Below are 14,560 nucleotides of genomic sequence, written 5' to 3'. Positions count from 1 at the left end.
ACCAAGAAGGAAGGGTTGACTGGCACCCTGTAGGGAGGGCATGAATAAAAAATGCCCCTTTCCTAGGTCCCATCATATGGCATTCTTAGATGGCACCTGAAGGAAGTTGACCTAGTTCAGCTGGATTCAACAAGCAGATGAATCTTTGGGGGCTGGGCAGGGAATCCAAATCCAAGACACACTTGAATCATAAATTTACATGCTTAATTTTCTTATTGCTTTTTCACTTAATCAGTTGTAGTTTTCTAAAGCAGAAGGATCCTTTGAATGAAGTGGGAACACCTAGGCATATGTGTAGATGGCCAAGGGTATCAGATAGAGAACCATCAGGAGGTACCACTATCAGCTTCATCCTTATTGGGAATCTTCAGATGCAAATAGCTAGAAGTTATTCTATGAGCTTCAAACTCTCTAATGGACCTTCACACTTTTGATGACTTTATATGGTGCATTAGTATTAGGAGTTATTCATGTGCTGGCGCTCAGTAGTTGCATGAAGGGAATAAGGATTGTCAGCCTTGTGAAGTAGTCCAGACAGGAAGAATGCCCAGATGAACTAAATCTACTTTATTGTAAGGTTACATTAACAGAATCTTGTAAGTCTGAAAGTACATTTCTTCCCCATTGCTTTACAGCCCCAGAAACTAGGGAGGTTCCCTTCTGAGGTGTTTGCCATGTCCACATTCCTGCTCTGAGCTAAGCTGCCTTTTATTGGACTATTCCCCTGGCTATGCCTCTTCCCTCTGTCTCCAAAGGTCATTCCCACATATTATTGCATGATGAAACTGGTAACATGGTGCCTTCTGGTGGTCAGTGTAACTATAAATAACACACTGGATATACTCTGTATAAAAACAGAGAAATCCCTCCCCAAGAAGGGGGATGTGGGGGTCATGTACACCCCTCATACACGGGAGTATGACATAACGTCAGTATCTTTCTGCTTTGAGAACTTAAGTGAAGGTGGACTGTATAGACCATTCTGAGAGCTTCTATATATCCCTTCTTACAACTACTGAACACCAGGACTTACATAGCTCCTAGAGCTAATGCACTGTCTATAGTAATCTAAAGTGTGAAGGTCTATGTGTTCAATTCCCAGTAAAGGGTTTAGACCGAATAGAATAATATCTGGCTATCCATGTCTGATGATCCCCAATAAGGATGAAACTGGTAACACAGTGCCTGATGGGCAGAGTAACTAAAAATACCACACAGGATATATAAACAGAGAGAAATCTGCTCCCCCAAGGGGCGGTGGTAGAAGTCATGTAAACCCCATATGTGAGGGCATGACAGAATGTAACACCAGTATCTCTCTGCTCTGAGAGCTTAAGGGAAGGTGGGCTTTATATACTATTCTGATAGCACAAAGTGAGAATGAAATCCTAACTCCTCAATTCTTTATAACAGGAAGTTATTAGGATCCATAGTATTAGGACATTTGAAAGTTGAATCTTTGAAACATCATTCATTCATTCATTCATTCATTCAACTTCTATATCATTGTAATCTACTAGGACCCTAAGTTGTAGTATTAAAATATCCATAGTAAAATATTCAATGACCTAACAATAGTACCTCTGGCTGAGTGGATATAATAATAAGTACAATGTGTATTTTATACAACTACTTGCTAGACCAAATAGACTCTCTGTCTCTCTCTGTCTCTGTCTCTGTCTCTGTCTCTGTCTCTGTCTCTGTCTCTCTCTGTATATCCTAAACTGATTTTTTTTTTTTTTGGCCACCTTCATTCTCTATTTTTCCTCTGAAACAGGCTGAACTAATCAATAATGCTCATGTTGTCTTTAGTAAACAGCTTTCAACATAATTTCCTGGCATGGAGGTGAGCTGGTGGAAAAAGTTTTAGCTATTGACTTTATATTATATGGTTAGTTATTAACGCAAAGAAGCTCTGACAGAAAAAAAAAATAGGAACGTCTTTTAAATTGCTTAGATGAAAAATATGAACTGGAAGGATTTGCTGGGGGCTTCAATCTATAACAGCCAAAAAAATTGGGAACTTGGGGAAAGAAGCAAAGAAGAAAACCTGGCATTATCTTACTAAAGCGATATGTCATTCTCCTAAATACACATCAAGGCAGGAGTGTCTGTTAGAAGCCTAAACAGAACACATGGCGCACATTTATTCTATCAGAATAACAGTTTAATAAAATTTGCAATACTGCCTATAATACCAGAGATATTAGCCAGGAGGAGCATGTAATCCAGATGAGTCAAATGATTTCTGGCAGCTCTAACTGGGATTTATGAGCAAAATATGCCTCACAACTGAGGGCAATCTCATGCTTGCACTAAGATGATAGCCGGAGAAAGGATAGATGGAAATGGTGGTTTTGCTCCTAAAAACGGGTAGCTTCATACATTGGCGTGAGGCCAGTTAGTCATCCAAGCATACTGTACAAAGAGGGTCTTGTCCTGCAATAGAGCAAAAATAATATTCTAAGAAATATTAAAAGTCCAGCAGAAACTGGACCATATTGAGTAAGTATGAAAGTGAATGGTAGATCCTTATATCTGGACAGAGAACAGAAGCTGATAGAATTTTACAACAGCAACCATCTGGATTTCTCCTTATTTTCTCAAGGAGGATGAGATGGTTGCAGCAGAGATTTGAAAACAGACAATACTAAATACAAGAACACCAACAGCTGTTAGAGGATGACTGAACATCTCACTAGGAAACCACTGAATTACAACTGACAATAGGTGAATTGGGATAACCTTTTAAAAAATCCATTCATTAGCTTATTAGCTTAGTGTCAACATTATTTTGTGAGTTACCAACATTAAACTGCCAATGCACTTTTTATTTTTCATTTAACTCTGGCCTAAAGAGGTACTGTAGGTCTTATGGAGTCTCCCACTGATCTAGTTTCCTAAGCAGCAAGGGGGAATCTGTGTGGCTTCCAGAGGGTGTCAGGATTCCCGGTGATCCTGATTGTGGGCCATGATAACACTAACCTTAATCTAATTCCATTACTGTTCTATGATTTCAAATACTTAAAACAGTATTTCTCATATTAAAGGCATTTGCATTTTTAAAGTTACTGTGCAGAGGGAAGGATGCCATGCTGCTTCAGTTGGCCAATCTAACAACTGCTAGCTTATTCATGGCTCCGCCAATGGATGGGAAATGTGCCTGCTGGTTTTCTCTCAGTTGAATAATAGCAATGCAGCTGTGAAAATAAGAGAAAATACTACTATGTAACATCAAAGGAAGATTTTTTTAATATAAAGGAATTATAGAGGAGGCTATTTACTTTAGGAAGCTGAGTTCTTTCTCATATGATTTACTGTGAATAGGGAGGAACTCACCTTAAGGAATTAGGAGAAAGTGCAAGTGGCTACAGACTTCACTGCTGAAAACTGGGAACTTGAAGATTAGCTGTTGCTAAGAAAGGATTGATTGCCTAGTGAATTTAACCCTAAACAGGAGTTCCTTTCCTTTCCAGCTGCCTCTTCCCTTCAGTTAATCTCCATCCAGTTTTGGTACTTCCTTTCTCTATTCTTCCTTTACCAGTACGAGAGAGAATTGTTGGTATCAATCAGTTATGAGGATCAATGGATTATGTAAATGCAACATCTTGTTTTACACATAATTAATTTTAATCAGTAGTTATCAATGTTTTTGTCCTGGTGCTGCCTTTTTTTAAAGCAGGTATAAAATAAACACTCATATACTCATATACAGATGCAAGTGAGTCATTGGCATATATATTTATTGGATTGTATGTATCTGTGTAAAAAGGGGGAAGAATATCTCCATGGTGCGTTTCAGTTGGAGTTGGCAAACCAAAGTGGACAGATTGGGGAAGCTGAGCTTTGCATAGAACATTTCACTGTTTATAATTTGTTGTGTCATCCCTTCCTTGATACATATGGATATATATGTGAAATTGTGAGAATTTGTCCTTTTGAATAAATATAGCTTTCATCTCCTATTCACTCCTAAATGCGGATGGCTGTGTTTGATTATAATATTAAGCCAGGAATCTGTAAACCATGTTTTTTTTAAACAAGCCACATTATGCTGTGTCAAAAACAGACAAATCACATTATGGATTCTATGATGTATGAACTCAGAAGAAAAATTGAGAATATGATTTTGGGTAGTCCTGGTGGGTCATGAATGTAATGATCACAATGAAAAACAGAATGCTACCACACAACTTGGAAACCATATAGAGATGCTGTATGTTCTACTTCATATCTGTGATGTGACAGGGATTTGGTAGCCCAAAACGCTCCAGCCTGTTTTTCATGTGAAATCATTCTTATCACAATTCAGAGCAAGACCTCACTGTCCTATTTCTCATCAAATTAGGGCTTTGAGGAAGTCTGTAGTATCTCTAGCAGGAGAATCAAATTACAGCATGGCAGACCAATATTCAAGATTAGACTTCCTAGTTTGATTCCATAGTAATCCTTGTTCTGTTCAAACAAATATGCAGAGAGATGACCAGTGGAGGGTTGCCTATTTCTATGTTCCTGACAGTTGTAATATATTTTTAATCCACATCTATGGCTTCCCAGAAGAAAAAAACCCCCTACCTCTTCCATTTGGTCATAACCGTAAGGCGGGGGTCAATAATCTGTGGTTTGAATTCAGTCACTAGCTCCATAGAGCATTCCTGGATTTTGCTGCTTGATGGTAGCAACCTCTTTTGTGGTGTGTGCTTGGAATAGTTGCGTTAAATCTCTGGGAGGTTTAATGTACCAATTTTGCTTTTTAAAAAAAAAAAATCTAGGCATTTTGATGTTAAAAATAAAAACCATTACATGTTAACCATTTTGTTATCATTGCATCCCTATGGCCAAATAATAATAATAGCCACACCCATCACTCATAAACGCCATCCCTACTACAAGGGCCTTCAGATTTTAGGGGGCTCTTTCAAGAACTTAGAGGCTTTTTTTCTTACAAAAATAGGTGTATTTAGAGCAGAGAAGGACCTTGCTCATCTGAACAGTATTCTATTGTCAAAATCATCTTCTGCTATACCCAAACAGCAGCAAAAGCAAAAGTGTTGTGATAAGCATTCAGTTCAGCCTATTTTTGCAGAAGGCTGAGGACTGATAAAAGCATTTATTAAGTGAGAAGGCTGGATTAAACCATTGGTGGTTCTTGCAGACAAAGATGATTGAGTACCTATGGGGCTTATGGGTGTTGCTGCACTGCAGCTGAGCACAATGGAGCTTGGTGGCTCACCCGAAATGGCTAAGTCCTGTTTGGAAGTAAGCTTTTAACCAAATATGCTGCTGTATACACAAATGGAGAATGTTTAAGGCTACATTATGTTTCCTGTTATGTCTCACTCATAACTGAGCATAAGGAAGTTGATATATCTTAGTCCTGTGCAGTTAGCCAGCTAACCTTGCTCTCTTCTCATTCCCCATTCCTGGGCAGAGGGTGCATGTAAGCAATGAGAGAATGTTCTCCAGCCACTGTCAATTTTGCTTTTCTAAAGTCTTCTCTCATGTAGAGACCTTCCACAGAGTGAGGAGGCTGTCCATTGCAGAGCCTCATTCTCTATCTACACACACATGGGTGTGTGTGGGACAGGGACACTTGTGCTTCTTGCTATAATGACAGGGCCTTCTTCCTCTCCTGCCTCCATTTTGACCACTTGCTTCTCATTCTTTATACTTCCTGCCCATGAGGTCGTTTTCCACAGTTTCTTCCCCTGTTTCTGCTCTCTTAGCAACAAAAGCAGAAGAAGGCTGGGATGCGGATTCCCACACCCAACCGCAGCTGCTTGGTTCATCCACTTGCTTTTATCACTTACACCTCACACCCATTTGCTCAATTTCAACAGCGTCTTCCTTTATTACCACAGGCTCAGGGAATTTAAGACAACCCCCTGATTGGCAGGTGTGTGTGTGTGGGTGTGTGTGCAAATACCTTCCTCTATTTTGCTAAGAGTTTGCATGCCACAAAAGAGAGAAAAAATTGTGAGGAAAGGATTATTGCAAAACTACAAACATTCAGCAAAAGTCACAGCAGGAAGCATATTCCTTGGCCATTTCTTCAAATATGTCAATATATTTCCAAGTACCACCTTACATAGTTCCTCTTGATATAGAGTTAACAAGAAGACAGTGCTTACCAAGGGAGGAGGTGATGGAGATTTCCCTTTGGCCTTATCATCTCCTAACATAAATATTGGGTTAATGTGGAGAGCTGACCACTGGACTCCTCCCAAAACAAATATCAACATATTCAGATGGTTCTTTTGGCACAAACAAGCCAGTAGTGAAAAGGCACTGCATTTCCATCTCTAACTCAGCATTAGCCCAATTTATCGCCCAATACTGGAAGGTAGACAGCCAGTTTGGCATAGTGGTTAAGGCATCAGGCCAGAAACCAGGAGGCCATGAGTTCTAGTCCTGCCTGAGCCACAAAGCCAGCTAGGTGACCTTGGGCCAGTCTCTCTCTCTCAGCCCTACGAAGCAGGCAAGGGCAAACCATTTCCGGAAAACCTTGCCAAGAAAACTGCAGGGATTTGTCCAGGAGGTTTCCGAGAATCGGACACATTGAACGGACAAAACAAATAAACCCCCCAAAAACTGGAAGATTAAACAGAGCTAATGTTGAATTACAGTTAACTTTCCAGAGGCAATAACACTATTGTTTGTAATTGTTTAGGCACACATTGCAGGCCACAGGAGTCCAGCTTTTTGCAAACTGAAGCAGAGAGACCTGCTTCAATGCAGGGAATTTAATTGATTAACGTGCAGCCTTTCACAGATTCAGCGGCTCTTTGTGGGTGCTTCTGGAATTGTTAGAAACTCTATGCCATGTTGCAACTTCAGTTCCACATAAGCAGGAGGTTAGGAGAAGGGGGCTTGAGTGGTGTGGGGGGCACTTCTTTAAGTCCCTAAACTTGTATTTAGAATTTCTTTCGCTAAGGATTGAAGGAAACTCATGCAGTGCTGTAAAACCTGTCAATCCACAGGTTCCTAATAGCTGAAAAACAGTCAACAAGTTATTTCCAGAAGTGATTAGAAAAGGAAGTATGTGAACCCAGTGTCCTTTTTGAAGGTGCTGACTGCAGTTTCAGCAAGATGGTTATTCCTTCATCTCCCAGAGCTCTAAACCTGCTGGAGACATCTGTCTTGTGGTCTCCTCATGAGGAGCAGCTGCATGGAGCACTTGTGGGAGATCTCAAGTCCTCTCCTTGTCTGGAAAGGAATTACAAAGGGCCAGTTTCCCTTTATTACCACAGGCTTAGCCATCTTCAGTTCGCCATTTGTTTTGAAAGAAATAGCAAAAGAGTGATTAGAACTTTGATTTTGGAAAATTACAAATGTACTAAGGGTCCAGATGGATTTGAAATAAGATTTTGGAATTAATCATAAGAATCCTTCCCTTGGGAAAATGCTTTTGTTTTGAATTCTCTTAAAAAAAACTCACACACAGGGCTTTGAAGGTTGGACACTAGAGGGAACCAGAAGGAACTAAAGATTACAATTAAAGAAGAACACTTAAATTTGACTTACTAATACAGAATGGAGCAAAATACCTTAACATTGGACATACTGAAGGATATTTTTGAACAATGGACCCAGAATTAATTTTAAAAGTGTCTGCCATTATAGATAGACTGTGTTTAAAAGACGTCCTGGAAGAGGAACAAGTTTTACCTAATAAGAAAGACTGATTTGAAAGTGGATTTAAAAATGACAGGCTACAAGAGCAATACGGAAAAAGATGCTACACTGGATATACAAATGAAACCTGCTGATGTCTTAATAATGAAAAGGGATATACAAATAACAAACCAAAAGAGTGACCTGGATAACTTTCCACTACAGACAATCCTCTACTTGCAAACGTTCATGTGGTGAACTTTCACTGAAACGAACAGGTTGGACCCGGAAGTCAGAACCGGAAGTCAGGAGAAGGCGGGAAAGGCTTAACTTGCAGCACACCAGAAACTGACCCTTTCCCACCTTCTCCCACCTTCTGTTTGCATTTGAGGTTTGCACTGGAGTTGGAGCTCCCAGAAAGGGATAGTTTACGTGGCGTGCTCCCTTGCTGGGTGAGGCAGGAGAGGCGGTGGTGGCAGAGGACAGGGGAGAGGGGGCAGAGGTCTCCTGCCTTGCCTGGCGACGGAGCACGCTGCACCTCACCAGCTGGTCCTTTGCTCCCCTCTCCTCCGCTACCACCCCTTCTCCTGCCTCACCTGGCCACACATTGGCAGCAGAAGATAGGGCTTCTCTGCCCACACCCCTGCCCTGCCTCCTCCTCCTCCTCCTCCTCCTCCTCCTCTTTTTTTTTTTACATTTTACTTGGTTAGACCTACGAACAAAACGGACTTACGAACAGCCTCTTGGAACGTAACCTGTTCGTAAGTAAGGGACTGTCTGTATTGGATTTACAAAAGAGACTTGTTAAAGCTTTGAAGAATTTTGTGAGAAGGGACAAAGAAAAAATGAAAAGAAATCAACTTCTAGGACATTATTTGAAGGGACTAAAGATCAAGACTGTTAAAAGTAAAAGGAATACAAATTTAGTTTATTTGATCAAGATTAAAATAAATATTGTGTTATCTCTGGTAACTTTTCATGGACTTTCACTGATCAGGACTGAATGACGAAGCTTTAAGGATTTGTTTACAGATAAGAGATGGGATATGGGAAGAGGAGATCATTTGTTGTATTTTCAGAGAGGGTGATAAGTTACTAAAATAGTTTGTACTTGTTGTGATGAAGGGGGAAATCATTTCTTTATATATTTCTTTTCTTTTTCTTTACTATATTCTTATTTTTTCTTTCTTTTCAATTTTTCAATTTTTTTCTTTTCTGCACTTTCTATATTTTCTTTTTATTAATTTTTTTTGGTTTGTATTAGTTTTTATCTTTTTAAATTGCAATTTTTAATAAAATTACTATTTTTTAAAAAAGGAAATGTTACACTTCTGGTTTTGCTGAGAATTAACTCAGCTCTCAGCAACCTAGATAAGGATCAAAGTGCACTGGTCCAGAACATTTTCTTGGATCAAATCTTACCTTACTTTCTGTCTGACTGGGACAAGTTTAATGAATGAATGGAGCTAGGCTAACACAGGTACTGACCCACATGTTTTAAGAAAGGGGTGGCAAGGCTGTGACTGGCACTTTTCTCTGTGTGCCTCTTTCTCTAGAGCCTATCTGTCGCTGTGGCATTGTATTTTACTGTATTAGCCCATTGCTGCTGCTTCTGCTAACTGAATACAGTTGAGTCCTACCTAGAAAAGGCCAAGCAATGTCAATGTTTGTGTTTCCTGCCCAGCCTAGCCCCTCCTGATGCCAACAATGAGGGGATCCTTCTTAGCAGAGGCTGAGTTTACCATCTCACCATGTTGATCCTCCTGGCACCCACTAAACCCAGTAATCATCAGAGGTGACAAAGGTATGCTTTAATCCCCAGTATATCACTTATCCAATTATCTCCAGTCACTAGATGATCGTACGCCATTTGGCTCAATGGAATTTATATCAAGTGTACCAACCAAATTTATACATTCTGGCTTTCTTTGATGTAAAGAACATAATGTTTTGTCACTGTTGCTCTCTCCCAGGCTGAAGAGCCCGGATGTCTTGTCCAAGGGGTGGAGAGGTGCTGACACTGGAATGTTATATTGAAACTTACTCAGGTTCTTGGTTTGTTAGAAGCATGCCATCCTTCAGCTCTATTCTCATGTTGGCTGACCAAGTTAAACAATTAACATGTAAATATAAAAGCACATTGAATTATGTTGCATGTGAAACAAATTTTATAAGGGCATAATTGATCAATGCGTTTTTACCTGACTTAGAAAATTAAACCCTGACTTCCCCTAGAAGTTCTCACCTCAAGAGGAAAGCCACAAATGGCCATTTAGAAAACATAAGGCTGGGTTTGCACCACACCACTCTGAGACACAAACAAGCAAGCCATATGGTGGGCTAATATGTGATGTGAGCTCACTGGTTCTCCTGCATGTCATTTCTTTTATGCAAGAGCCTTTTCCAACCATATTGGAAGATGCTCCAGAATTAAACCTATTACTCAGCAGTAGCTCTCCCCAGTATAGGAGCTGACCCTGAGCAAAGGTCAGTTGTTAATGGCTAATGATAAGCTTGAACAAGACCCAAATACAGTGAGAGGGAAGAAATATTAAACTGATTTCCCTACTGTAGGATCATTATGAATATTGGTAAGCTTAGGAAGGAATGCCAAAAACGTGTTCAAAAGAGATTAAAATGCCCTTTTTGCATTTCTTTGCTACACACTTAGCAGCAACACACCAGCTCTCATCTTTTCTTTCCATTTCCCAGAAGAGCTAGCACATGTGACCGCTGGTTTATGATGATGCCCCATCTCTATTCTTGTAGGTTCTGCCCCTTGATGTGGCAAGGATGCACAATGAATATATAGCTGGTTGCTGCCTAAATTACATTATAAATGAAAATGACAATACTTTCAAAGCTCCTTTCCAAGTTCTTGGCAGAAGACTGGACATTTATCTTGAAGTGGTTTCAGAACAGCTTCAAAATAGGATTCTAATGTGTCTTGAAAAAGATTCACAAATGTTGATTTAAATAAAAACCTTTAGCAAACCTTGGATAGCTGTGATTTCCAATGCTGATGCTGCAATTAGATATAGAGATTTTAAAATCTAAAAGTATTTTAAAAAATGGTACTAGTGAAGGCTGAGCTAAGTCAAATAATTCTTTCATGCAAGATCAGCTGGTTGCACAACAATGTTATAATCAGTTTAGGGCAGCTTATTATTTGTAACAGGTAGGGATGTGATTTATGTATGCTAACAATGGGAAAAAACTTGGATTTACAGAAATCAAACCTTTATTATGGCCTTTGGGCCAGAAAGCACAACAATAAAATACACAGACCTGTCATTATTAATAAGTGGATTGCCATTGCCGCCTTCTTCCTAGGGCTGAGAAAGAGGGACTGGCCCAAGGTCACCCAGCTGGCTTTGTGTCTCAGGCAGGACTAGAACTCCCAGTCTCCCAGTTTCTAGCCTGGTGCTTTAACCATGACATCAAGCTGGCTCTAAAAACAGGCAGTATGAATAACAAAAACTAGGCAAATGGACAGGATCAGAGAATCAAGAACTGTATGAAATATCAACACAATGCAAGATGCAAAATGCAATACACCAAAACTTGCTCATGGACAAGAAAAGGGAAACAACCCAAAGCAAGATGGCCTGCATGGATGCACAACGACATTAATGAATACTAGGTTGTGTAATGGAAAGAAAGTCATGTCTGGATGGAGGAAACCAAGCAGATTGTCTCAGAAAGTTTGGGAAAATGTGACAGCAAAACACAATATAGTAGCAAAGTGATAACTTTCCCCCCTGTCCTCAATGAGGACAGAGCATGGCATCTTCCTAGACATGCAACCTGAAAGGTGAAACATGTGTTCTTTCCAGTGTGAAATAAACAAGAAGCATTTGGGAGACATATCAAGAGACCATCACCTTGAGACAGTCAGATACCATCCCCGCTTTCTCCAGAAACTGAGATGCATGTGTAAATATCCCTGTAAGTATGACCAAGCAGCTTGTATCAAATTTAACATTTGTCTGAGAACCGGCTTGTCCCAGTCTGCCTCTTTAAAGATCCTGCAGGATAGCCCCAGTCACCTTGCTTTGTTTTAGGAATAAAATCAGTTCAATAAAATTGTAATACCACTTCCCTGGGCCCAACAAAATTTCACAAACACCCTGTTGAACAAGTACTGAGAACAGGTTTCTTCTTGTTCCTGCCTGGTCATAATTCACAACCATTGACACATAAGACCAGAATGGCAAAAATTCATTCATTTCATTGGTGATTATGGGCCAGTAATTTTCTCTGTGAGGATCAAATAAGTTGTAATCCCATGTAAATTGCCTTGATTTTTGTCTAGTGTGCTGTGTGAATCCAACTATTGTGGTTTCTAAGCTATATTTTATGTATTCTATAGCTTAGAATGTTGTTTGAATTAGCCAGTTGTGATTAATTCAACAACTAAGGTTCGATAAGCCATATATTAGCATGATACATGAAGCAAATCAATATAAGTCAGGGCTTTACATTCCAAAGATAGGGAAGAGAGTAAACCTAAATTAAAACAAATGCTTTGCTCCCAAGGAGCCATATAAACTCTATAATGAAGGAACATCACTAACTTCCTATAGGCCAAAGCCAAATATTCTTAATTATGTAAGGGGTCAAAGAGTTTTCAAAAGAAGCTTAAATATGACCTATTTAATAGATTTTCTCATTCTTGACTATTTTGTATTTGGACATTTAGGAAAGTATAGTAATCTACTTGGATTTAGGGACTGAAAATCTAAAATTGTACTCTTCCATTTATGTTAATCCTACATAGCACATTACTGGGGCAATGTAAAAGTGTCTTAAACTTATAAAAAAATAATCATTTGTACTTTTTTATTTTGACTACTTTTAAAGACTGGAAGTACCGATGCATTCTTGACCTATCCTTAAATTAGAACTGAGCAGATTTGCTCCCACTCTTCTTCATCATTTCTTCATCCCATTGCTAGCATACATAGATCACATTCCTACCTGTTACAAATAATTCTTCTTCATTCATTTTATTTAGAGAAACAATCATAAGTATTCCTCATTATGTGGAGTGCTATCATCTTGAAAATTTTAAGAAATGCTGATCTGGATGACCCAGGAGGTATGTTCAGCACTTCTCTGATTTTGGTGAGAAAAAAATTGAGCACATCCAATTTTCCCATTGGAATGCACATGCCTTAAAAATGCTGATCTGTCACAGGCTCATGCTGCTGGTCTTTGGTTCCTTAACTTGGCTCTGTGGAGAAACATGACACTGAAAGCTGTTTCAGATGGAGGAAATGGTAAGAAAAAAACAAAACAAAACAAGAAGAAAGAAATGTGTTCATGGGGCCCTTTCAAGCCCATCTCATTTTGCTCATTGCAAATGGGGACCCAATAGGCTAGGGATATCTGTTGATCCAAAAGAATTTATTTGCCAGATAAATGATCACTTCCTAATTCCTCCTCTTACGCTAACACAAGGCAATTTGTTTCGCTTGCCTGCAAAAAGGCACTAGACTCCCTTCCAAAGACGTGGCTTCCAGCTGAGAAGAATGTTCACGTCATTCATCTTATACTCCGGCAGTGTCACGATGAACAAAGCGACCTGGGAGTTTTGGTGGAGGCTCTGCCTGCGAAAAAAAGCATTCCGGGTGAGCAGAGCCATAGCAACTGGCCAATATGCCCTAGCGGATTCAGAATTTGTGTCACAATCAAGAGATTGAAAGTTTGGCTGGACCTTGTTTTTTCTCCTGCATGCCATCTGCCAGGAGCTCTTTTGTTCTCAAGAGTTCTTCATTCTATGCCGAGCAGCCTGAGTAAATGGGGATGTAAAACAAAATCTATCAAATGATCTCCTTATAACCTTTTCCTGCTCCGTTTTCTATTCTGTTCTCCAGGCTGCTTTCCTCCCAGATTGTTCTTCATGCTTCTTTTTTTTTTTAATTAGCTATTTCTGATTCCTCTCAAAAGAGAGCTCTGTTTAGTGTGTGGAAACATCAAAACTGGATTGGTGAGCGCATTGCACTTCCACTTTTCTAGGCTTAGGGAGAAGTTGTTCAGTCCTATCGCAGAAAAGTCACCTAGGCTGTTATCCTCAGTTTATTCTAGGGCTACCAACCTCAGTGTAGATCTTAGAATTGTGAAAACAGCAGGGTGGCCCACGTGTGTACACAAAGATAAGGACAAATCCCTTTACAAATGTCCTTAACTATGCTGATGTGCAGTCACGTATACAGAGGCTTCATTGTGCAAAGGCTGCAAATGACCTCAGGGTGTTTTTTAATGTGTGCAATTGATTGTATTATTAGATTTGACCTTTCCGCATCTTGCAACCTTGGAATAGTATATGTTCATTTTTCCTTCCTTCCTTCCTTCCTTCCTTCCTTCCTTCCTTCCTTCCTTCCTTCCTTCCTTCCTTCCTTCCTTCCTTCCTTTCTTTCTTTCTTTCTTTCTTTCTTTCTTTCTTTCTTTCTTTCTTTCTTTCTTTTTTAATCAGCAGATCTGTCCAATAGTTTATGCCCAGCTTAGATGCCCTTTAGTAAACTTGATTGGTAGGCAAAGTCCTAAAGAAACTTGTTTGATGACATTTTAAACTGAATGAGTCACTTTTAAACTTGATAAAAGGGTGTGTTTTGGTGTCCAGAAGTTTACCAAGATCCTGGGTAAGAGGCATGTACTTGCATTTCTTATCCTGTTGGAGAAAATTATATATATGGTGTTTATATGTGTGTGCGTGTGTGTGTGTGTATGTGTGTGTGTTTCTGTAATGCTGCTGATGAAAGACAAATGAATCTTTCCCAGGTCTTATCGGAAGGCTGTCCTGCCTATTTAAAAAGTGTGTTCCCTGGACTAGGTAGACCTCCAAGAGTTTATTGTGGCTCTAATTACAGATGTCTGGAGATAGGAATGAGACCCGTTGCCAACATTTTCAACAAGACTCAAGAGAGACATTGTCATTTGTGTT

The sequence above is a fragment of the Python bivittatus genome, unplaced genomic scaffold (assembly GCF_059951505.1).
Source record: "Python bivittatus isolate LINGU-HERP-01145 unplaced genomic scaffold, Pbiv_v1 ctg000020_np1212, whole genome shotgun sequence".
In the NCBI taxonomy this organism is placed as follows: domain Eukaryota; kingdom Metazoa; phylum Chordata; class Lepidosauria; order Squamata; family Pythonidae; genus Python; species Python bivittatus.
Note: the sequence above shows the minus strand (reverse complement) of the source record.